We start from the raw sequence: 25,228 nt of genomic DNA, 5'->3' as shown, positions 1-25,228 counted from the left end.
GTGATTAAATAGTAGACTTAAGCTATAGAAACTGACTCTGACCAAGTGGAATTTGTTAGGGAAACACTGGATGACTCACAGCATCAATGAAAGGTTGAAGAAAAAGACATTAAGAAAGACGAGAGTCAAGATAGCGTAAGTGGAACTCTCCTGGTGGTCCAGGGGTTTAGATTCTGTTCTTCTACTGCAGAGGACTTGGGTTCAATCCTTGGTTGGGAAACTAAGATCCCATATGCCTTGTGGAGAGGCCAAAAATTAAAAAAAAAAAAAAAGATAGCTCAAGAGAAGGAACTTATGGAGAAACTAAGTTCCCTAAAAACAGAGCCTGAGGCAAGATTTAAATGACAGTAATTTAATGCAAGTTCAAATCCCAGGACAGAGAGAGAAAAAGGAAGTGAGGCTGGAAAGGATGGGGAACAAATGCAAAGTGATGCATTACTGTGTGGCCACTGTTTCACGGTGAATCACAGTTGGTCACTCAGTAGGTACATCCACTAAGCTGTGTGGAACGGATGGCTGGACGCACTGCACAAAGCAACTGGGCTCCAGTCTTAGGCGGTAAAGGCAGAGGAAATTTGCCTGTCAGCTCCATTCCATCTCTAATCTCCCACTGGTCAAAAGGTAGAGGAGACAGCTTCTCTACTCTTCTAGATTGGATCACCCAGTCCCTTCATCTTGTCCTCCAGGCCCTGGGACTTAGGCTTCATCTGAGCTCAGGAAGGTCAAGAGGAGCCAGAGCATGAGGCAGTGGGGCCATGTGCCCTGCATGGAATGAAGATCCTGGTAGCAACTGAGGTGGAAAAAAGTAACCAGAAGCCTAGAACATAGATCAGGTGGGAAGAATCTTAATGAGGTACATATGATGGGTCCTAAATATATGAACTTGGTAGGCAGCAATTCTTCAAAGTAAGGGTTGCAGCATGGACAAAAATCAAACCAAGTTAAGTAACAAACAAATATAGTCTTTTGTTTTTGGCTCATCAAAAGACTGCTCTTAATAGCTAAAACAAAACAAAAAACCCCAACAAGATTGAGTGATGGTAACGATTTGAAGTAGCTGCAACTCTTACATATTGATGTGAGTGTAAAATGGTACAATCCTTTACAAAAGTTTGGCGGTTTTCTTTCCTTTCCTTTTATTTTTCATTGAAGTGTAATTGACCTACAACACTATGTTAGTTCCAACATGGTGTACAACATAGTGATTAGAAATTTCTATCCATTACAAAATGATCATCATGGGAAGTCTAGTTACTGTCCGTCCCCATACAAAGTCATTACAATATTGTTGTCTATATTCCCCACCCTGGACATTTGTTCCCCATGACTCATTTATTTTGTAACTGGAAGTTTGTACCTCTTAATCCCCCTCACCTATTTCACTCATCCCTTTTCTCCTCTCACCTCGGCAACCACCTGTTTGTTCTCTGTATTTATGAGTCTGTTTCTGTTTTGCCATGATTGTTAATTTGTTTTGTTTTTGCTGCTGCTACTGCTGCTAAGTCGCTTCAGTCGTGTCTGACTCTGTGCGACCCCGTAGACGGCCTCCCACCAGGCTCCCGCGTCCCTGGGATTCTCCAGGCAAGAACACTGGAGTGGGTTGCCGTTTCCTTCTCCAATGCATGAAAGTGAAAAGTGAAAGTGAAGTCGCTCGGTCGTGTCCGACTCTTAGCAACCCCATGGACTGCAGCCTACCAGGCTCCTCTGTCCATGGGATTTTCCAGGCAAGAGTACTGGAGTGGGGTGCCATTGCCTTCTCCAGTTTTGTTTTTAGATTCAACATAAAAGTACAGTCATACAGTATTTGTCTTTGTCTGAATTATTTTACTTAGGACAATGTGTTCTAGGTCCATCCACGTTTTCACATGTGGCAAGATTTCACTTTTTGTTTATGGCTGCGTAATATTCCATTCTAACTCCCCCCCCCCCCCATATATCACATATCTTCTTTATAAATTCATTTATTCATGAATATTTGGGTGACTTCTGTATCTTGGCCATTGTTTTCTATGCTAGTCTTCAGGTTGTTTTCATTGATAGTTGCTCTATAAATAGTTGTAATTTGGGTGTGCCCATGGGAAGAGGTGAGTTGGGGCCTTCCTCCTCTGCCATCTTGGTCATTCCTTTGTGTTTGTTTCTTGAGTGTATATTGACTGGTGTGTGCTCCATTGAAACTGGCAGTTTCTTAACCTGTTAAATATCTATCTACCATATGACCCAGCAGTTCTATTCTTGGTTATTTTTACCTAAGAAAAGTGGAAATATATGCTCACAAGAGGTTTACACACAAACGATCACAGAAGTTTTATTTATGATAACCAAACTCTGAAAATAACAACAGATGAATAGAGAAATAATCAAGGTATTATTACAATGGATTACTACTCAGCAATAAAGAATGAACCACTGATATGGTTAACAGCATAGGTGAGTGTTAGAATAATTAACTAAGCGAAGGAGACTAGAGACAAAAGAGTACATATTTTAAGATTCAGAACAGGCAAAACTAATCTGTAGCCATACAAGTCAGAATGAGTGATTCTCTGGGATAGAGGAAAGGATTGACTATATTGGGGCATGTGGGAACTTTCTGGTCATGGAAATGTTTTATACCTTGATTGAAATGGTAGCTGCATGGTTGTGTACATGTACCAAAACACGTTAAGTGTGGGTACGTTTTATTTAAAGCAAATTATAACTCAATAAAGTTGATTTAAAAATACTGCTCTTAAACATGAGTCAGTCTACTCTACACTGTAGGACAATCTACTCAGAACGCTGGCCACTAATGCCAACTGAAAAAGTCTGTCTGCCTGGTCTTCTCATTTGTCTTTATCACAGATTGAGGGCAGGAGGAAGGGCTGATGTGCATGGCACTTGGCTGATTTCCTTTGCCCCGTGACCATTCATCTATGTACTGCAGTTTTGTTGAACTCAGGCAAACTGCTCCTCTCATTGCCCTGTACTGAATATTTGGGGTCATGAAAATTTCTGAAAGACTATCATCTCCTGTGCACAGTACTTTTAAGTTTCTTTCTGATTTGTCCCTTGCTTATTAGCAGTTTTCTTTCCGTCTTTTACACCATCTTAAATGTGTTGTATCATCATCAGTCCTCCCTTTTTTTAGCCTTGTTTTTCTTAGCTTTAAAATCCTCCAGTATATTTTGAATGGGAGACACTTGGAAGGGACTGAGGCATAAACAGGAGAAAGAGAGTCTCCCAGGATAGGGATAGCTGCCCCATTTTATAACTGAGCCTGGTTTCTGAGTCTGAATCAGAGATAAATAAATGGAGATCCAAACCCCTCTGTGTGGTGTGTTTGCTATGAGAGATCATTTGCAGGGTGTCTCATCTCAGCTCTCTTGGATTGTTGAGATTTTTTCTACAGATTCTGGTAATGGCTTCATTCTCACTCTCAGTTTCCAGGCTTCCTTTGAGTTCTGATGTCTTTCTGAGTCTTTATAAGTAGCATATTTTGAGATATTGATATATAGGCTGCTAACTAGATGCAATTTTTACACTGGCAAATACACTTTCATTTACTTTTTAAGAGTCTCTTTAAGGAGGGTGACATTCTTCAGCAAGATTTATTCTAACCTAAATGTATGCTGGCTGCTCTGGGTCTTCACTGTGAGTAGTGGGGGCTACTATTTTGTCAGCTTGGAAATCTCTACTTGTGCTTGCCGGCTCTCTCACTGTCATTTCTAATCAACCTGGTACTCCTTTCAATGCCTGTATCTGTGTAATTACATTAATAGGATGATGTCCTAGAGGATTTCATCTATGTTCTATCTTGAAAGTGAAAAGTCTTGTAAGTCCCTATTTCTCATGAAGCCACCTTCAAAGGAATGATCATATGCACATTTTCTTAGACTTTATCAGCTTATAAAACATTGCTACAGTGAAACTGATACTACCTTCACTTTGCAGAGGAGTAATTGGCTTTCTTTGAAAAAGCTAACCCAATTCTTATTTTAGATAAAAGGAAAGTGTATTTAGAAAAGTGTATGTACAGGTGAAATGTAGAAAGATGTAGGTAAAGCTGAGTTTGAACATACGGAAAAGTGGACGTTTCACCAAATCCTTTAACCCCTAGAGAAATGTTCTCCAATTTCAAGATGTCAGGTTCGGGGATTTCCCTAGTGGTCCAGTGGTTTGCCTGCCAGTGCCGGGGACACAGGTTAGATCCCTAGTCCAGGAAGATTCCACGTGCCTTGGGGCAACTAAGCCTGTGTGCCACAACTATTGAGCCTGTGCTCTAGAGTCCAGGAGCCACAACTGCTGAGCCCATGTGCCACAATTACTGAAGCCCATGTGCCTAGAGCCCTTGCTTCTTAACAAGAGAAGCCAGCACTGTGAGAAACCTGTACCCCCCAAAATAGTAGCCCCCACTACTCGCAGTGAAGACCAGAGCAGCCAAAAAATAAAAAAGAGAGAGAGATTTTAGGTTCGGCCCCAGAGCTAGAGGATTAGAACATCTGTGATTGGTGACCTTCCTAGGCCATGAGGCTTTTGATGCACATGTGTCTAATCCACAATTTGAACTTTAACCCATAGTTAAATGATCCAGCGGGAGTGAGTTCTATCATATGCAAATTAGAAATGGAGTATTTCTATTCATGGCTCAGTCAATATTGTGAAAACTCAGCATTTTTATTGTGTAATAAAATGATAACATATTTTCTCAGTAAGCACACTTAGTGAAGAGTTCCAAGAATTAAGAATAGTAAACGATGTCTGTATTCGATTAGGGCTGATATGTCCATGAAGTCCATGCATTTTAAACTGGGAGAAAAATGCAACCATGAGCCTTTTTGTTTTTACTTAATAAACTTTTTTATTTCGCAGGAGTATTTATCTGTTTTCCCTTAGTTTTCTTTTTTTGTAGCTGAAAGTGGAATGTAATACGGGACAGTCTGGGCTGGTGAAAGGTAAGGCAGGAAGTGAAACTAGAGAACTGAGATGTGATCTATTGTAAAGCAGTATAAACCATAGAAACATTACATTCAAGACATTTGGAACTACCCTCATTTAGGATGAATAGCACTTTCTAAATTCCTGAAAAAATAGCTCCATAATATCATAAAGACAAAAACTGGTGTTTGTACAGGATGGTCTAAAAGAATATAAAAGTTTAAATAATGTTCAGGGTCATCTGGTAACAATGTTTCACTTGCCTTATTACATTTTTGAAAACAAAACAAAACAAAACAAAAAACCTTCCTAAATAAATTCTGTTAAGGTGTAGATCTAAAGAAAGTGAAGAAAAATGCTAAAAGAGAAGAAAAAAAGCTATTTATGCAAAAGGAGATCCAACCAGTCCATTCTGAAGGAGATCAGCCCTGGGATATCTTTGGAAGGAATGATGCTAAAGCTGAAACTCCAGTACTTTGGGCACCTCATGTGAAGAGTTGACTCATTGGAAAAGACTCTGATGCTGGGAGGGATTGGGGGTAGGAGGAGAAGGGGACGACAGAGGATGAGATGGCTGGATGGCATCACTGACTCGATGGATGTGAGTCTCAGTGAACTCCGGGAATTGGTGTTGGACAGGGAGGCCTGAGGTGCTGCGATTCATGGGGTCGCAAAGAGTCAGACACGACTGAGTGACTGATCTGATCTGATGCAAAAGCAATGGCAGTTTTGCTGCTTTTCTTTATACAACAGTTAAGGGTATCATATGCCAGTGATCTACTTTGGAAAATCAAATGAGACAGATTCCGATGTAGATGTGTTTTGGAGGCCTGCAGTGGGACACTCAGCTGAATTTCTGCCAGTTTTTGATACCAAATTTTAGAAACTGAGTTTCTCCAGAAACTTACGGGAGAATGCCCCAGTGACTATGAATGGTCCTTTTGGATAATCAGAAAACATGATTGAGGTTTTGCTGACAGGATTCTTAATTTCCATTTATGATACACAGAATAATAGGAATATTATAGCAATAATGAGTTTTAGATATGAACTTGGTGCCAGCCACTCAAATAGGTGCTCTAGTATACATCCTCACATTTAACCATTGAATTAGTCCTATTATGTATGTATATATTATTATTCCAGCTTTACAGCTGAGGAACTGAGATTTAAAGAGATCAATAAACTTACCCAAGATATAATGGCTTAGTTAAGTGATAGCACTAAGACTGGAACATGTGTTTTGTTTTATTTTTTTTAAACATTTTCATTTTATATTGTAGTATCACAGATTATCAATATTGTGGTAATTTCAGGTGAATAGCAAGGGGACTTAGCCGTACATATTAGAACATGTGTTTTTGAAATTCAAATTCTGACTTTTAATTGCTCCATTAGACTCTTACTCTGGGTGTGTGTATGTGTATCAACGTATATGTGTGTGTGTGTATATATATATATGTATATATATATATATATATAAATGCTGTTCTCTGTTGTGCAACTTTTTAAACGTGTTTATATGTTTATTTTTGTTTTTTACTGCATTGGGTCTTTGTTGCTGTGCGTGGGCTTTTTCTCTAGTTCTGCAGTGGGAGCTGCTCCCGAGTTGCAGTGTGCAGGCTTCTTTTGTGGTGGCGTCTCTTGTTCTGAAGCACAGGCTCTAGGCACACTGGCTTCAGTAGCTGTGGCACATGGGCTCAGCAGTGTGGCTTGAGGGCTTTAGAGCGCAGGCTCAGTAGTTGGGGCACACGGGCTTAGTTGCTCTGTGGCATGTGGGACCTTCCTGGACCAGGGATTGAGCCTGTGTCTCCTGCATTGCAAGGTGGAGTCTTAACCACTAGACCACCAGGGAAGCCCTATATACATATATTTATATCTATATTTATGTGTTTGTATTTATAGTTATAAATAAGCATTATGTTTCTTTCTATAATCTTGAACCATTTGTGCTAGCCAGGTGGCAGAAAGCATAGCATTTTTTTTCCGCCCAGAAAAAAGATGTTCACAGTTCCTTGCAAGAGACTGTGGAAAATCAAAAAGAAACTCTTGAAAAATTTAGCATGATATTTGAATGAAGTTACTTCAATATTGGCATCAACGTAGAATGTAAACTTTGTGAGGGCAGGGACTTGATTCTTTTTTCTTTCTCTGTTTCCTCACTGCTGCAGTATATAAAACAGGGCCGGATAAAAAGCAGATACTTTATGTATATATTTGAATTAGAGAGGATTCAATAATCAAATAACCCTCAATTTCCCTCTCGCAGAGACCAGACCAGTCTCTTTAAGAGTAGTGAATGGAACTGATTCTGACTTTGAAGATTTTAAGACCATGGGATTTTCTGAAGTCAAAGGATGACTATTCATTCCTATTCTCTCTTACTTCTTTAAGACTAAGACTATGGTGAGAATTTGTTAGTTTTCCAAGTAAGAGATCCAAATGCACTGTGAACTGGTATTTACAACAGGTGCTGGTGAAGAGTAGGATAGGTTAAGGAACTCTTGGAAGTTGAATATTTGAGTTGGAGTATTGGTGATACCATCACTTTTTCTAATTGTTTTAACTCATTTTGAGTTGAAACTAAATTTGTAAAATACTTTATTATTTTAAAAAAATTTAGTCAGTGTCATAATGCTGTGTGTATATGTTTAATAAATGCTTCTAGATCTCCATAGGAAAAGAGACAAAACAAAATAAACACTGTAGGTTGCTTAAAATCAGTTCTCATCATTTTTGTGGCTGCTCACATCATACATACTATGGGCCCAGACTAAAGAGAAAAAGAAGAGTAATGGAGAGATTATTAATGTACTTAATGTGTACAATCACAAAGGGACATGCTTTCTGATTGGAGAAGGAAATGGCTCCCACCTCCAGTGTTTTTGACTGGAGAACACCATGGACAGAGGAGCCTGGTGGGCTGCAGTCCCTGGGTTGCAAAGAGTCGGACATGACTGAGTGACCAAGCAACAACAAATATTTTCTGATAATTCCTTAAGAAAGAGGGAATCCTTTGCTTCAGTGTTCTAATAAGCCTCTTTATGAATGGGAAGTTTGGTGCTCATAAAAACCTAGTTTTCAGATTTCCTGAGTCTCATTCTGACAGTCTGGAGATATCAGAATATTTCCAAAAATAGTCTTTACTATGTGGCTGTAGACTTACATTAGAGAACATTGGCACAGATTGTGAAAATAGAATATGAGGATTTGTTTAATGAATATTAAAAAACTACATCTTGTTATTGACAAAGAAACACGAGGAAACGTGGGTTAGTATCAAGATCTTGCATGTTTATGCTTATATAAAAGTTTTTTTTTTCCTAAAAATGTCCTCATTTATGTGTTTTCATTAAAAAGAAATTACTAAGACCATCAACATGTCAAGAAATTTGTCAGTTTCTAACAAGAAATGAAGAAGTCAAAAAACGTTATGTGTGCTTAGTCACGTTGGACCCTTTGGGAGCCCCCTGCCAGGGTCCTCTGTCCATGGGATTTTTTATTTCTCTTGCCTTGGGAAACTGACCTAAGAAAATCTTGGCAGGATTTATGTCAGAGAATGTTTTGTATATGTTTTCTTCTAGGAGTTTTATGGTGTCATGTCTTATGTTTCAGTCTTTAAGAGATTTTGAGTTTATTTTTGTGTATGGTATAAAATCACTACAGATGGTGACTGCAGCCATGAATTTAAAAGACGCTTACTCCTCGGAAGGAAAGTTATGACCAACCTAGATAGCATATTCAAAAGCAGAGACATTACTTTGCCAACAAAGGTCCGTCTAGTCAAGGCTATGGTTTTTCCTGTGGTCATGTATGGATGTGAGAGTTGGACTGTGAAGAAAGCTGAGCACCGAAGAATTGATGCTTTTGAACTGTGGTGTTGGAGAAGACTCTTGAGAGTCCCTTGGACTGCAAGGAGATCCAACCAGTCCATTCTGAAGGAGATCAGCCCTGGGATTTCTTTGGAAGGAATGATGCTAAAGCTGAAACTCCAGTACTTTGGGCACCTCATGTGAAGAGTTGACTCATTGGAAAAGACTCTGATGCTGGGAGGGATTGGGGGCAAGAGGAGAACGGGACGACAGAGGATGAGATGACTGGATGGCATCACTGACTCGATGGATGTGAGTCTGAGTGAATTCCGGGAGTTTGTGATGGACAGGGAGGCCTGGTGTGCTGCGATTCATGGGATCGCAAAGAGTCGGACACGACTGAGCGACTGATCTGATCTGATCTGATGAGGGTGTGTTCTACCTTCACTGATTTACCTATACCTGGGGTACATATTTCTTGAATCTGAAGGAACTGAATACAAAGTAGTTATACTTTTCAGTTGTCAAGTTATTGGCTCATCCATAGAAAAGAAAAAAGTTTTGGGAAATATTATATTTAACTTCATCAAAATTCAGCTATGGAGTCTGAAGTGTTCTAGGACCTTTTCAACTTCTATTTGTTCGAACCTGGAATTCTTCATTCTGACAAATTTTCTGTAGAAGCCCAGATTAAAGCAGAGATGATCTGATTGAAGAAGGAATGGGGAGTGAGGGTGGAATCCACCCACATGGCCGACTTCTTAGCAATTCTGTTTCCTTTTCCACCTCTGCCTGAACTCCCCAGGCTCTGAGAAAACCAGTTTCTAACCTATTGACATTACCCACATGGTGTTTTGCAGGAGACTAAACAGTAACTGCTGTATTGTGACATCCAAATGCATCATTAAAATCAAACACTTGCTTTGTGTCAAGCACTGTCAGCAAGATAGGCACGACCGAGCCCTCATAAAATGTATAGTCTAGTGGAGAATGCAGAAGGGAAAGAGGGAATGTTTGCAGGTGTTATATGGAAACTTTAACTGCTCAGAGTATGTTTTCAATGCTCAGTTCATGCTTCAAGAAAGGGTAAGACAAAGTATCTCTCATATTTTCTGCTTAGCATTGTTACAGCTTAGCATGATTTGGTAACATAAAATCGAATCATCTGGTAATTTGGCTGGAAGAATGTCTTTTATTATCATCCAATAATTAACTCAGCTTAAGTAGTCATATTAAGATGGAGTTTACACCCCAACCTGTATTGCATGTGAATGTAATGTTAATCAGGTGTGTATATCAGGATAAAAATTTTTTTAAGAGTTTTGTTTTAAAGAACACTTTTGGTGAAGGGGAGGTGCTGGTTGCTATACAGTTTAATGCTTTAAAATACAATTTAATGCTTTAAAATGCTTTAACATTAAAAGGAGCTTTAAAAAATGATATATGTGACTATTTGCAGATTTTTGATTTGCAAGAAGTGGAATAGCAGACTTTCTTAATCTAGAATTCAAGGAGATCCATGGATGATGAAAGGGCATCCATATCACTTTGAAATTATATCCAGCATTTTGTGTATAGGGGCATTTTTCCTCTGAGTTGAGGGAAGTAAATTTTTAAAAACTATTCTGAGAGGTTCCCAGAAAATGTGTTGCATAGTGAAGGCTTTGTTTCCAGTTGATTGTTCTGACCCAGTTTTTGGATCCAATTATGTTTTCACTACACTTATCAAGTGCATGTTTTCTTAGTATTCCTTAGAAGGCATCAATTATAATCAGCTTTTACTTAATTATGAAGTTGAAAGCTTTAGCATTTACAATGAAAGAAAAACCTGCTATGGAACAGCTTTACAGAGAGATACTCTGATTTATTGACTGTTCACTCTGCAGCTTTATTGAAGTAGAATTGATAAATAAATAGCATATATGCAAGATGTACAATGTAATGATTTGATATTAGCTTTGATGGAACTCCTGAACTGGAGAGAAGAGTAGAAGAGGTGGCCTCTAGAGTGAGGATAGGTTAGCATGGTGACATTCTAATAAGGGGAAAAAGCCAAGGAAAATCAGACAAAGAGCCTTGTTAAGTGTAGATGGTTTCTTTGGTACCTTTTGTGCATGTGGGGGATTCAGTTACCCGTTACTTATTTGTCCATTCCTGCTGTGTTGTTAGTGCCAAAGGAAAAGACTTGCCTAATTTTCTAGCCCCTAAATAATTCTTTATTGCAAAGTTGAATTAGGAAAAGGGAAATTTTATATCTGTTTTTGTTGCCTTAAAACATAGTTTTATGCACATAAATTACTTTGGGGATTGGATGCCTGTCTTATGAAAGAACGTTTATCTTGGAGATGTATATAAAGGCATTCATGAAGGGCATAATGCATGTAATTCTCCAGGAGTTTTTGCAAACATCAAAGAACACGACAGCTATGGCTCACCATCTTTCAGCTGTATAAGTCAAATGATTTGCCCAAGCTAAGTTGTCTGTGGATTCTTCCAGGGATTGATGAATTTCTTTAAATATCTATAATGAGTAGTAGTGACCTATAATTTCAGGGAACTTGAAACTACTTGAACGTAGTTTCTTTAAAGATGCCTGCTGGGGTCCAGTTTGAACAACCAGCCTATCACAAACAAACCGTCATCAAACAGGCATAAAAGGAAAACCCCTTTCCTAATTGAGAATCCAGGAACCGTGTCAGAGAGTGAATTTTTGGTTGGACAGAGAGTTATTGATGGCTCTGATAGGGGTGTGTGTTAGATAATCACTTAACTTCCCTATCTGTTGTTTCTTATTCTCCCAGGGAGGGGGGCAGATGACATTATCTCTAAAGCATTTTATACTTCCAGCCTTCTGTTAGTTGAGGAAGTCTAATTTGAAGTCTGATTCAAATGAATCATGTAGAAGGTGTTTGCTTATTGCTCCAGGGGATAAATAACAAAGCTACCGCTGAGTTACACCCCTAGCCCACATTTGATTTCAGCTATAGCTGTAGTGGGCAGGTCCACCTGTCCTCATACTGCCAGGGTCCCTTCTTTGTCTTTTAGCACTCAGCCCTGGGCCTTCTATGCAGCAGGAATGTGCCCAGCCTGAACACAGACAGGGCCCTGAGTCTTCCTGAAGGGCATGGCAAAAAAGTGTTTATTGTAGAGTGCATACGTGAACCTGAGACACTCTTGAGAAGTGGATCAACAGTATTTCCTCCAGATTGTGATACATTTACCTGCCAGTGTGTGCACTGGGATGGTATCTCACGACTTGCGATTCCAGAATGCATGCACATGTGCATTTGTTATGTATGCGTGTGTGCTAAGTCGCTTTAGTCTGGGCCCTACTCTGTGTGACTCTATGGACTGTAGCCCACCCAGACTCCCCTGTCCGTGGGATTCTCCAGGCAAGAATACTGGAGTGGGTTGCCATGCCTTCCTCCAGGGGATCTTCCTGACCCAGGGATGGAACCCACATCTCTTATGTCTCCTGCATTGGCACGTGGGTTCTTTACCACTAGTGCCACCTGGGAAGTCCTATGTTATGTACATATACACGCAAATAGGCACAGTTGTAGAACACCATTGTTTATCAACTGTTGGTTGATTGATTGACACATGCTAAGTTGCTTCAGTCATGTCCGACTCTGTGTGACCCCATGGACAGCAGGCCACCAGGCTCCTCCGTCCACAGGATTCTCCAAGCAAGAATACTGGAGTGGGGTGCCATTTCCTTCTCCATATTGATTGATTGATACATTAGCTCAATAAAATTTTACTCAGCACCTCCTATGCCTCAGATACTGCTCTAGCTACTGGGAATGCAGTAGGGAACAAAAGAGACAACTATTTCTGCTTTGGATATTATAATGGGTGAGTGGTGTGAGGAGAAAGAGAAACAAGCACTAAATTAACTTAAGATAGTCATAGGTCAAAGTTTGATATCTGCTATGAAGGAAAATGAAGAAGAAGATTAGGAAAAGGAGTAGTGTCAGGAAGGGGTGGAAGTTTGCAATCTGAAATAGAATGGTAAGGCAGGCGTCTCAAGATGGTGACATTTGAGCCAAGGCAGGACGATTGTATAGGAGCAGTCCTTGTTACCTAGGGGAGAGGATTACAGCAGAGGCTATGGAAAGACCAAGTGGTCAGGCCATACAGTAAGAGTGAGGATTCTGTTCTGATGCCTGGGATGCAGTTAGGCAGATAGGGAGAAAGGGTGAGGCAGGCTAGATGTAAGAAAGACTGACTAGCTATGACTTTGCTGAACCATGGAATGAGCGCTCGTGAAGACTAACTACTGTTGAATTTTTTTTTTAAATTAAGAAAAATCAAAGAAAAAATTTGATAAAGTGCACATACTTAGAATGTACCATCAACTATTTTTAAGTGTACAGTTTAGTAGGTTAAGTACATTTACCTTTTTGTGCAACTAATAAGCAGAACGCTTTCGTCTTGCAAAACTGAAACTCGACACTCATTAAACAGCTCCCATTTCTCCTTCCTTCAAGAATCTAGCAATCACCTGTCTCCGTGAATTTGAATTTGCTCTTGGTACTTCATGTAAGTGGAATCATACAGTATTTGTCTTTGTGGGACTAACATTTCAATAAGCATTTGTTGTTGTTCAGTTGTGTCCAACTGTTTGTGACCCCATGGACTGCAGCATGTCAGGCTTCCATATCCTTCACCATCTCCTGGAGCTTGCTCAAACTCATGTTCATGAGTCAGTGGTTCCATCCAACCATCTCGTCCTCTGTCATGCCCTTCTCCTCTTGCCTTCAATCTTTCCCAGCATCAAGGTCTTTTCTAATGAATCGTCTCTTCGCATCAAGTGGCTGAAGTATTGGAACTTTAGCTTCAGCTTCAGTCCTTCCAGTGAATATTCAGGAGTGATTTCCTTTGGAACTGACTGGTTCTATCTCCTTGCACTCCAAGGGACTCTCAACAGTCTTCTCCAGCACCACAGTTCAAAAGCATCAGTTCTTTGGCGTTCAGCCTTCTTTATGGTCCAACTCTCATATCCATATGTGACTACTGGAAAAACTATAGCTTTGACTACATGGACCTTTGTCAGCAAAGTAATGTCTCTGCTTTTTAATAACAGCATTCTCAAAGTATATGTGCCGGAATTTCTGTCCTTTTTAAGGCCAGATAGTCCACTGTATGTATATATCACATTTGTTTATCCATTTGTATGTTGACGAAAACTTGGGTTGCTTCCAACTTTTGGCTATGATGAGTAATGCTGCTATGCATATGGATGTATACCTACCTCTTTGAAACTCTGTTTTTAATTATTTGGGGGTATAGACCCAGAAGTGGAATTGCTGGATCATATGGTAATTCTAATTTTTAAATTCTTTTTGAGGAGCCTCCGGACTGTTTTCCATAGTGACTGCACCATTTTACATTCCCACCAGTAGTGCACAAGGGTTCCACTTTCCTCAAATCCTGGCCAGTATCTATTACTCTCTTTCTGTCTTTTTTTTTTTTTTTTTAATACTAATGGGTGTGAGGTGATATTCCATTGTGGTTTTAATCTGTATTTCCCTAATGATTAATGATGTTGAGCATCTTTTGATGTGCTTGTTGGGCATGTTTTCTTTGGGAAAATGTCTGCTTAAGTTCTTTGCCCATTTTTAGTTTGGGTTTTTTTTTTTTTTTTTTTGGAGTTGTGGGATTTCTTTATGTATTCTGGATGTTAACTCCTTAGCAGAAACATGAGTTCTCCCATTCCATTGGGAGGGCTTACTCTTTTGTTTGTGTCCTTTGCAGCACAGAAGTTTATAATTTTGAGGTAGCCTAATTTGACTATTTTTTACTTTGCTTTCTGTGCCTTTAGCATCATGTCCAATAAATCATTGCCAAATTCCATGTCAAGAAGCTTTCCCCATATGTTTTCTTCTAACAGTTTTAAATTTTTAATTCTTATGTTGGTCTTCAACCCATCTCGAGTTAATTTTGTATGTAGTATAAGGTAAGGACCAAATTCATTCTTTTACATGTGTTATCTAGTTTTTCCAATACCATTTTCTGAAAAGACTGTCCTTTCCACATTGAATGGTCTTGGCATCTTTGTTGAAAATCATTTGGTCATATATGCAAGGGCTTATTCACTTACCAGATCTTTTGATGCTTCAGAATAAAGCAGAAATTCAGAATTTTGTGTATAATAGTATTTTAAGTATAAGAATATAAGTGAAAAAAAAATTAAAATGTCACAAAACAAAGGAAACACATCCTTGGGCTGTTTTCCAACACATTGGGCAATAGCTTGTTGCTTTCATTTTGAAGAGAATAGGAGTGGATGTTTACACGCACACACACACATTTCAGCAAGTTTGTGCTCTGGAAAAAATGTTATTTTCTGCTGGGTTTATAATTAAGCACATTTTTGTGGAGAAGTATTAGTATGGAAAATGGGGCTTTCGGGTTTCTTAAACGTGGGTGAAAGCAGGGTGTAAAGAGGATTCTGAAGTCATTTCTCCTTTGCAAGAATGGAGAACTTTCCCCACGCAGCATTTCTTTTCTGTGTTCTCTCTATGGAATTTGTTTCTCTGAGACCATAAAGATAGAAAAGGGAGAAGAAGGAAGCAAACCAGTGTACGTGTATGCCAAGTGCTTTACAAATTTATTTTATTGTCTTTCAAAAGGTTCCTTGCAGATTGGCATTTCTTTTTTCCAGTTTGGCTTTTATTATTTCCATTTAAATAACACTTACAAAGTTAAGAGAAAGTGGGAAGCTTATTTTAGAGCACAAAGTATGTGAATGGCAGAACTGGAGTTTAGACACAGGTCAGCCATCCTCCAAAACTGCATGATTATGTCAGGAAAAGTTATCTCTAAACAAGTTTCCCAGTCTCTGAGATGGGCAGCCAGGAGGGTGAGCAAAGGGATCAGGATTGTGCCATCAAAAAAATTTAACTATATTAAATGTAAATAAAAGATAGGTGCAAATCAAGAGAAACCTAACCTTTCTGGTTTTATAATACATTACTACCTTAATACATGCCCGAAATGAGTCAATTTACACAAATATCTGTTGGGAGCCACGTTAGGCATTACTGACAAAATGGAAACACAGCTCCAAACCCCTCTCCTCATTCCGCAGGCACAGCCCGGGATGAAGGAGTTAGGCCTTGTAATTCTGACTTGTCTTTTCCTCTCCTCGGCTGAGTTGACTGAAAAGGAATATTAAGGTGCTTATTGTTCTTGAGAGGAGCATGAGAAGGCACAAAGCCTTCTGCAGCGGTGCTCAGAAAATAATTCATAAAGTTAATCACTGACATGTGTTCAAGGACTTTTACAAAAGAGTGTTCCAGGATGAGCACATAGGCCATAGCTTGAGGCCATGGGAGGGATTTCCATCTGAAGCCTATTTGTGAGGAGAATGTTTATGGCAAAGGAATTTACTGAATTTAGGGCTTAGAAATAATTAAAACAGTTAGAAGTTAAAGATTTAAGGAATGTTGTAAAGTTAGCATATTTTACTATAGCTTATAGAAGTTAGGAATTTTTAGAGACAGAAGCTAGAAGCCTTTTTAAGAGATAGTGAGCTCAGGGTGTTAGGGGCAAACAGGATTTAGAAAGATAAGTAGTAAACTGAGGAATGTAGCATGAGTTACAATGTAATCACAAGTTAACTATAGGACACATTCAGTTCAGTTCAGTTCAGTCGCTCAGTCGTGTCCGACTCTTTGCGACCCCATGAATCACAGCATGCCAGGCCTCCCTGTCCATCACCAACTCCCGGAGTTCACTGAGACTCACGTCCATCGAGTCAGTGATGCCATCCAGCCATCTCATCCTCTGTCATCCCCTTCTCCTCCTGTCCCCAATCCCTCCCAGCATCAGAGTCTTTTCCAATGAGTCAACTCTTCGAATGAGGTGGCCAAAGTACTGGACTTTCAGCTTTAGCATCATTCCTTCCAAAGAAATCCCAGGGCTGATCTCCTTCAGAATGGACTGCTTGGATCTCCTTGCAGTCCAAGGGACTCTCAGGAGTCTTCTCCAACACCACAGTTTAAAAGCATCAATTCTTCGGCGCTCAGTCTTCTTCACAGTCCAACTCTCTTATCCATACATGACCATAGGAAAAACCATAATTAGAGGAGGTAGATAATAGATGATAAGGCTGATTCCAAGAGAATCACTGAAGCAGGAACTCTGTTTGAAGAGCAACAATGATTTATGGAGATAATAAATCTGGGAGAGAGGGAACTGAAAATGTCAAGCCTCTGGCCTAATGTTTTTATAAAAGTATAAAAGAGAATCATAAGCTTGAAATAAACAGGCAGTCCAAAAGAAAACTGAGAGGCTGCCTCATTGCCGACACCGTCCATCTCCAGGTTGAATCCCTGGCTGCTGGAGCTGGACTCCGGCAAATATCCTCACCCTGTAATTAAACATTTTTTCCTTTTAACTAAGCTTCTAAAGTGTGGGCACTTAATAAGTGGTGATAATTATTATTCTGTATAATAATAATTAAAAGTCTGAATAACAGTAATTAGTGAAAGCAACAGTGTCACATTGAGGTTAGGGCTTCAGTAGATGAATTTTGGTTGTGGGACACAAATATTCAGTCCATAACACTGACAAAAAGTTATCAAAGTGCTCTTTCTCTCTCTGTATATATTAATGCATAAACATTCTATATAAGATACATATGTACACATTGTGTACACATACTTACAGAAAACTATATATGTATATAGATTATATTTAAATGGTCTTTATTATATGTAGATAATATATTCAAGGATATTATAATTGATATGGAAATATTAATTCTATAGAGATAAATCTCTTGCTCAGTGTCAAAAATCTTGGTCTGTTTTCAGCCTCCACTCTCAATCTGATCACCAAACAAACACCTATCTTCCTTTTATAGTATAGGCTCCATATGTCATGGCTCTTGTTCAGTTATTAGTAACTGATAAGATTTCAAAAATGTATTGAATGAGTAACACAAAAGGTTACAATACATTTATTATCATTTGCTTTTTTCCCCAACTATATCCACACACTTTAAAATACTGAAAAGCAATGTTCTAATGGGAAGAGATGGCTTATGGAAACATAGACTCTGAGAAATTTGTGGGGTTTTTTGGATGTCTGCCTATGACCATTTTTTTTTCTTTTCACAAGTAGTATAATAAGTACAGATTGAGCCAGTCTTGATATTAGACATTGAAAATACACTGTCTTTAAAAGTTCATATTGTTCTTCCTCCAATCCCAAAAGATAGAAAAAGTAGTAATTAAATGAACTTTTGAGATACTCTTTTGTAGGGTTTGATTTAATCCCTAAATATGTGTGATAGCTCTTTTTTTTTATTGTGATACTAATTTTATTGCAGTGGTCTGAAAGTGAACTCTCAATATCGCCGAAGTATGCAAACACTCTCAGACAGGAACCACTATGGTGCTTTGGGTCTGTGGGTATCAGTTTCAACTCATACCCTGTATCCCTGTATTGATTTTCTCACTGCCAACACACCTTGCCACAGATTGCTAGCTTAGAATAGCACATATTTGTATGATGGCATTGAAGTAAGCAATTACAAGGTTCAGTTCAGTTCAGTCACTCAGTCGTGTCCAACTCTTTGTGACCTCATCGACTGCAGCATGCCAGGCCTTCCTGTCCATCACCAACTCCAGGAGTTTGCTCAAACTCATGTCCATTGAGTTGATGATGCCATCCAACCATCTCATCCTCTGTCGTCCCCTTCTCCTCCTGCCTTCTATCTTTCCCATCATAAGGGTCTTTTCCAATGAGTTAGTTCTTCACGTCAGGTGGCCAAGGTATTGGAGTTTCAGCTTCAGCTTCAGTCCTTCCAATGAAAATTCAGGACTGATTTCCTTTAGGATGGACTGGTTGGATCTCCTTGCTGCCAAAGGCACATTATTCATTGTATACACACTATGTACCAGGTACTGTGCTGGGTGCCAGGGATATGTTTAGGAATAATTATGGGCACAACCCCTGACCTCAGAGTGCTTATGGACTAGTACAGTGATAGTCCATAAATAAGTAAACACTAAATAAAAACAGGAAAAAAAAAGAGTAAAACCTACTTATTATCTCACAGTAGGTGAGATATTATCTCTTCTGTAGGTCATAATTCTGAGTGTAGCATGACTCTATGAGTCCTCCTCTTAGAGTCTTTTTTTTAAAAAATTTTAATTGGAAGCTAATTACTTTACAATATTGTGGTGATTTTTGCGATACATTCACATGAATCAACCATGGGTGTACATGTGTTCCCCATCCAGACCCTCCTTCCCAATTCCCTCCCCATCCCATCTCTCAGGGTCATCCCAGTGCACCAGCCCTGAGCACCCTGCCTCATGCATCGAACCTGGACTGGTGATCTATTTCATATATGATAATACACATGTTTAAATGCTATTCTCTCAGATCATCCTACCCTCACCTTCTCCCACAGAGTCCAACAGTCTGTTCTTTATATGTGTGTCTCTTTTGCTGTCTCTCATATAGGGTCATTGTTACTATCTTTCTAAATTCCATATATGTGCGTTAATATACTGTGTTGGTGTTTTTCTCTATGGCTTACTTCACTCTGTATAATAGACTCCAGTTTAATCCACCTCATTGGAACTGATTCAAATGCATTCTTTTTAATGGTGGAATAATATGAAAAGCAGAGATATTACTTTGCCAACAAAGGTCCATCTAGTCAAGGCTATGGTTTTTCCAGTGGTCATGTATGGATGTGAGAGTTGGACTGTGAAGAAAGCTGAGCACCAAAGAATTGATGCTTTTGAACTGTGGTGCTGGAGAAGACTCTTGAGAGTCCCTTGGACTGCAAGGAGATCCAACCAGTCCATTCTGAAGGAGATAAGCCCTGGGATTTCTTTGGAAGGAATGATGCTAAGGCTGAAACTCCAATACTTTGGCCACCTCATGCGAAGAGTTGACTCACTGGAAAAGACTCTGATGCTGGGAGGGATTGGGGGCAGGAGGAGAAGGGGATGACAGAGGATGAGATGGCTGGATGGCATCACTGACTCGATGGACGTGAGTCTGAGTGAACTCCGGGAGTTGGTGATGGACAGGGAGGCCTGGCATGCTGCGATTCATGGGGTCGCAAAGAGTCGGACACGACTGAGTGACTGAACTGAACTGAATATTCCATTGTGTATATGTACCACAGATTTCTTATCCATTCGTCTGCCAATGGACATCTAGGGTTCTTCCACATCCTGGCTATTGTAAACAGTGCTGTGATGATCATCGGGGTACACATATCTCTTTCAATTCTGGTTTCCTCGGTGTGTATGCTCAGCAGTGGGATTGCTTGGTTATATGGCAGTTCTATTTCCAGCTTTTTAAGGAATCTCCACACTGTTCTCCATAGTGGCTGTACTAGTTTGCATTCCCACCAACAGTGTAAGAGGGTACCTTTTTCTCCACACTCTTTCCAGCATTTACTGTTTGTAGACTTTTTTGATAGCAGCCATTCTGACCGGTGTGAGATGGTACCTCATTGTGGTTTTGATTTGCATTTCTCTCATAATGAGTGATGAGACAGAAACATAGATCAATGGAACAAAATAGAAAGCCCAGAGATAAATCCACGCACTGATAGACACCTTATCTTTGACAAAGGAGGCAAGAATATACAATGGAGAAAAGACAATCTCTTTAACAAGTAGTGCTGGGAAAATTGCTCAACCACTTATAAAAGAATGAAACTAGAACACTTTCTAACACCATACACAAAAATAAACTCAAAATGGATTAAAGATCTAAATGTAAGACCAGAAACCATAAAACTCCTAGAGGAAAATATAGGCAAAACACTCTCTGACATAAATCACAGCAGGATCCTCTATGACCCACCTCCCAGAGTAATGGAAATGAAAGCAAAAATAAACAAATGGGACCTAATTAAACTTAAAGGCTTTTGCACAATGAAGGAAACTATAAGCAAGGTGAAAAGACAGCCTTCAGAATGGGAGAAAATAATAGCAAACGAAGCAACTGACAAAGGATTAATCTCAAAAATATACAAGCAGCTCCTGCAGCTCAATTCCAGAAAAATAAGCGACCCAATCAAAAAATGGACCAAAGAACTAAACAGACATTTCTCTAAAGAAGATGTACAAATGGCTAACAAACACATGAAAAGACTCTGAGAAATATGAACAGGTGTTTCCCAGGTTTTTTTGTGAGATGTATATATGAGAATAACAAAAGCTGAACATCAGAAGTAGGGTTGGTTGATGGAAGGTGGTCAGCAGTGATCCCCAGTAGCTACAGCCTCTTTCTCCTTACAGAGTCTGCTTTTGGAATGTGTCTCTAAGATAAACAAATAAATGTTGAGCAGACAAATTTGGGAAATTGCTCAGTCTTTTAAAATTCCAACTACTTCCATGATCTGTTGAAAACATAATTGTATAAAATTGGTTGCAGTCACCTTATTCTAGGGCCTTGGCATGGACTCAAACCCTATCCTTCCCTCTGTCAAAATATGTCAGAAATCCTGTGGAGACTTTCCCTCCACAGGTTTTTCAATAACTAACAGTTGAACGTTGAGTCAAGTAATTAAGACAGCTCTATTTGACATAACCAAGAAACATTGCTCTGGGAGCTAGGGAAAAGATAGTATAGCTGGCCTCATATAGCAAATCTACTGAATTATAAATGAATGAATGAATGGCAGAGGGAGAATTCAGGACTTAATACTAATGTCAGCTCTATGCTGGACACTGTATGTCTAGATGCTGTATACTGTGAGAAGTGCAGTTATGGAACAGAATGTTACAATTAAGCAGATAGATAAGACTATGACTGGAGCTGAAAGAAGTATGTGTAGGGATAGATGAATGAGAGGAGGTTGAGAATGAATTGGAACAGCTTTGAGAATGGAGGGGTGCAGTGGTGGTTTCAGCAAAGAGCTGGCATGCGTGTGTCTAAAGGAATGAAGAGAATTTTGCAAGGGAAATTCCGGAAGAGGACAGCAGTGATGCTTGTGGGTAAAGAGTTAAGGCTGTGGGGTCAGCAACCCTTAGTTCTCAGTGGACTCTGCCACATTCTTATCTGACCTGTGAGTCTCAGTTTCCTTGTCTGTGCAATACAGGAGGGGCTGGTGGAGACCAGGCTGGTTGTAAAGATTAAATGAGGTGACGCACATAAGGGACTCTGCATAGAATCAGATCCAGTAAGTGCTCGATAAGTGTTAGCCACTGTTGTAATGATAGTTATTATGATTATTTTCCCATTTTAACTAAATGTAACCCACTCCGGTATTCTAGGCTGGAGAATTCCATGAACAGAGGAGTCTGGCAGGCTCTAGTCCATGGGGTTGCAAAGAGTCGGACACAAATGAGCGACTAAGCACAGCACGAAGTTTTTTGTAGTGGCACGTGTCTAGAAAATCCAGGCAGATCTCCCCATGGAAAGACAAGGAGCAGGTGTGGATTTCAGTGAGAAGAGGTTCGATTCTGCCTGGCAGGGGAATTATGGAGAAGGCAATGCCCTCTTACTAGATACTCACTTCTCTAGATGCTGGGAGCTTTGGAGGGCACAGATGTAGTCCTGCCTTCTGGCACTTGCTTGGTGAAGGTCAGGCAAGAACCCGCATCATCCTGAATGCAAGAAAGACTGCGATTAGAAGTCAGTATGTGTCAGTTGCTCAGTCGTATCTGACTCCTTGCGATTCCATGGACCATGGCCTGCCAGGCTCCTCTCCCTGTGGGATTTCTTGGGCAAGAATACTGGAGAGGGTTGCTGTCTCCTTCTGCAGAGGATCTTCCCTGGACTGAACCCCCATCTCTTCTGTATTCTGCATTGGCAGGTGAATTTTTACCACTGTGCCACCTGGGAAGCCCTGATTAGAGTCTCTAAAAGAGGTGCAATTGTGTCACAGAGAACAGAAGTAGGAGTGATCAATTTCCCTTTGAACTATTAAAAAGAGGTGATATTAATATGCATCTTTTAGAAGTGCCACCAGTTTTCTGGTTCTGACATCAGGGTGAATTGTTTAACCTCTGTGAGCCTTAGCTTTCTTATCTATTAAATAGGGATAATGTGGTACCTATTGCTTAGAGCTATTGTGGGGTTTACAGAAGGTAATCCATGTAAAGGAGCTTACTTGGCACAATGTCAAGGAACTGATTCAGTGAATCACTTGTATTTATTATTATTATTTCAAGACTATTTTATAGGATACAAAGCTTGTTGTTATAGATTATCTCCTTTGATCCTCATAACCTTCTGGTAGCATTGGCAAGATAAACAACTATCATTCCCATTTATTTATTTGGCTGTGCTGCATCTTAGTTGCAGCGTGTGGGATCTTTAGTTGCAGCATACAGAAGTTTTTTATTTTTTTAAGTTGGAGCATATGGCCTCTAGTTGTGGCATGAGATCTAGTTCCCTAACCAGGGATCAAACCTGGGATCCTGCATTGGGAGCTCAGAGTTTTAACTGTTGGACCACCGGGAAAGTTCCTATCATTCCCTTTTAATTGATGAGGAAACTGAAGATTGAAGAGATGGGTTTATCAAGTCTTACAGAACTAGTATGGGTCAGAGTCAGGACTCAATCCCAGATCTAACTCCCTGAGTACGTTTTCTTTCATTTCTGTCTAGTGATATCCAAACCATCCTCAAAAAGATGTAATTGTTATATCGGCTTTAACATTGTGGTTTCTTTAAAACTTCAGAGCTTCTGCTATTCAAATGAAATCTCATTAAACCCCTAATATATACAACAGTAAACAGAGATGCTCTGTTTAAAAACTCAAGACTGTAAGATTCTCTCCATTCCTCTTCCCTCAACAGTGCCATGTAGCCCAACTTGGGAGAAAAAAATAACCTGAAGGAAAGATCTAGATTTGGAGTCACCAAGAACAGCTGAAACAAGGGCTCCGTTGTCTGACAGTCCACAGCCTTTCACAAGCTCAGTGGTCTGAGAGTCCACAGCCTTTCCCAGGCTTGGAGGTCTGAGCCTTTCCCAAGCTCGGTGGTCTGAGAGTCCACAGCCTTTCACAAACTCTTGAGGAGTTTGATGCTCCACCTGCGGCTGGACCAGCTTTGGACTCAGTGCCTGTGAAGTTCATTAACTGTGGCACCTGGGCGTGTCTCTTAAATTCCTTTTGCCTCAATTTTCTCATCTACAACATAACAAGTAATAGCATCTACCTCATGGGTTATTGTAATAATAAGCAAAACATTTATGTTCATGGCATATAGTAAGTGCTCAATAACCATTTACTGCAGATAATTCCATCTTTCTGGGCTTCACTTTTCTCTTCTGCAGAATAAGAACAATAATTTATTAATACCAAGCGCATTTTGGTCAGACTTCCATGGCATAATGCATATCAAATGCCTGGCACATAACTAGTGGTAACTAGATATCATCATAAGATTCTCCTTGTGACTTCTCTCTCTTTTCTGTATCCTAACTTTCTCAGGAAAAGCAAGTCTTCTTTTGTCTTTCCAGTTTCTTCTTCCCCCACCCCTGCTCACACATGAAGGACCTTTCCTGTTTCTGATGTCAGTCCCTCGACTCTTTTCATAGGAAAGACTCATGTCCTTCCAATTAGACCAGTACCAATTGACTCGGGCCCTTCGGCAATCCTGATGCCTTCCACATTAATTTGACATCCTCACTTCACCTTGAAAATATGCTAATTGCAAGAGGGATCTTAAGATTGCATGAAACATGGGTTTGCAAGAGTCTGTGGTATGCTAGGAATAATTGCAAATTTGATTCCCTTTGAGAAGGTGTACAAAAACCTGACCACTCCCATTAGCCCAGAAGAAATTAAAATCTCTGAAATCAAGTGAAATGAACTAAATTAAAGGACAAATATTTCATTTTAGAGGAAAAAAAAGCTCTGCATTTTATAATTTAAAATCTTCCCAGAAAAAACTTTGGTTTGGAAAGAGTGTTTCTCAGCCTATTTGTTTCCATTAGGCAATTAATTTTTAAGAGTTAATATTCTGGAAAACAACTTGCCCAACTTTATTTTTCAGAGACAAGTTTACCTTTAAAAATAAGTAAAAAGATGTATGTAAAAATTCATTGTATAATTGTCAAAGGAGCACTAATTTAAGCTAAGCATGCAGCATTATTGTCAAGAAAAATATAATCTTAAATTTTAAAAACAACTTTATCAAGGTATATTGTATATATCATAAAATTCACCCATTTCAGGAATACCATTCAGTGATTTTTTTTTTTAAATTAACTTACCATTGCCATCACCTTAAATCAGTTTTAGAACATTTTTACTTCTCCAAAAAGATTCTTCATATCTATTTATAAGTTAATCCCCATTCTTTTTTTTAATTTTATTTTTAAACTTTACAATATTGTATTAGTTTTGCCAAATATCGAAATGAATCTGCCACAGGTATACCTGTGTTCCCCATCCTGAACCCTCCTCCCTCCTCCCTCCCCATACCCTCCCTCTGGGTTGTCCCAGTGCACCAGCCCCAGGCATCCAGTATCGTGCATCGAACCTGGACTGGCGACTCGTT

The sequence above is a fragment of the Bos indicus x Bos taurus genome, chromosome 18 (genome assembly GCF_003369695.1).
Source record: "Bos indicus x Bos taurus breed Angus x Brahman F1 hybrid chromosome 18, Bos_hybrid_MaternalHap_v2.0, whole genome shotgun sequence".
Taxonomy (NCBI): domain Eukaryota; kingdom Metazoa; phylum Chordata; class Mammalia; order Artiodactyla; family Bovidae; genus Bos; species Bos indicus x Bos taurus.
The sequence above is the reverse complement of the archived record's forward strand: the minus strand, read 5'-3'. Positions refer to the sequence as shown.